This window comes from Hemiscyllium ocellatum, assembly GCF_020745735.1.
Source record: "Hemiscyllium ocellatum isolate sHemOce1 chromosome 40 unlocalized genomic scaffold, sHemOce1.pat.X.cur. SUPER_40_unloc_9, whole genome shotgun sequence".
NCBI classification, from domain to species: domain Eukaryota; kingdom Metazoa; phylum Chordata; class Chondrichthyes; order Orectolobiformes; family Hemiscylliidae; genus Hemiscyllium; species Hemiscyllium ocellatum.
In genome coordinates, this window is record NW_026867537.1 from 1 (window position 1) to 1,758 (window position 1,758).

Sequence of the window (1,758 nt, forward strand, 5' to 3'; positions counted from 1 at the left end):
GGAAAGAGGGGTGTGAGGGACCATTGAGAGAGCTGGGACCAACCTGAATGGAGTGTATCACCATTTAATCTCGTTGTGTCTTTCCTTAACTCTTGTTTATCTCTCTCTGAGCTTCCCTCTTCTCTCTCAATCTTCTCTCTCTCATGGATAGCCTTTCTTTTTGCCTTTTACTCTTCTACTACTACTTTCAACTTTCTGAATATTTTTCCCACACTATTTCATTCATTCTACTTGTTTCACATTCTCTCTCTCTCTCTCCATGATCCCTGTCCAATTGCCCTCCCCCGTGTGTCTTCATCTCCCCTGAGCAGCCATTCTGAAGTTCCTCCATTACACACCCACGAATATCAGAGTTGGTTGACAAAGGGAGCATGTGCAAAGACTAACCTCTCTTTTGACTGCCTACTGTAATATCATAGTCATACAGCACAGAAACAGACCCTTCGGTCCAACCTGTCCACGCTAAAAGTCTTCCAAAACTAAAATATCCCACCTGCCTGTACTTGGTGTGGATCCCAACAAACCTTTTGATTCATGAACTTATCCAAACGTGCATCTTGGAAAGGTAATCCGGGCAGGACCTATACACTTAATGGTGAGGTCTAGGAGTGTTGCTGAATAAAGCAACCTTGGAGTTCAGGTTCATAGTTCCTTCAAAGTAGAGTGACATGTAGATTGGATAGTAAAGAACGCATTTGGTATGATTTCCTTTATTGGTCAGAGCATGAAGTATAGTGATTGCGAGGTCGTGTTGTGGCTGTACAGAACATTGGTTAGGCCACGTTTGGAATACTGCATTCGATTCTGGTCTCCTTTCTATTTTTTGGATGTTGTGAAACTTAAAAGGGTTCAGAAAAGATTTACAAGGATGTTGCAATGGTTGAAGAGAGAGAGTCTGAATAGGCTGGGATGTTTTCCCGGGAGCGTTGGAATTTGATGGGAAAGTTTATAGCCTTAAAACCTTACTTAAACATTTAGAATAAAATATAATGTTGATTGATAGAACACATTTACTGATACTAGGAAATAAGCAGGGAATGAAAGATGATTAAGAACATTTGCCTTAGCATCAGCGAATTTATATAAAGACGATACAGAGTGATATCATTCATGGCTCTTCTTTAGTGAAATTAATAAGCGTGTTATTAATGTGTTACTAAGCGTGTTACTAAACAAAATTCGGTATCAATTAACTTATCTCCAGAATTATCGTCCTTTGTTATTATCTGTCAAGTTCAGAACATGCAGTGCTTTTGCAAACTTTTGTGTTGTTACAGTAACGCCTTTCTAAACCTTTGTGTAAAAATCGTCTGCTTTTGATTGTACGACAGAGTAACCTGCCAGAACTCTTGAAGAGCTCATGTTCCACTCTCCTGTGTTATTGGAATCCTGTTAGCCTGGCTTATGGGTATTCGCGTTATGTTGTAACAGTGATGCTATGAGTAAACGAAGGGAATGATTCAAATTAAACTAAACTGTGTTTGAGCTTTTTTATTATTCCAGACCACCAAAGATTACAATCTCCAGCATGAACCACAAGAGACGCTTATAGGTCTGACTCCAGAAGGGATTCCCTGATCCGTCTCATATCTGTACTTTAACAACCTTATGGAGGTTCATCAAGTCATGACAGGCATGGATAGGTTAAAACAAGTGGGCATTGGCTTCCGGTGAGAAGGGAAAGGTGTTAAAGGGAACTAATAGAAACTTGTTAACACAGAGGGCGGTGCGTGTATGGAATGGCCTGCCTGAGGAAGT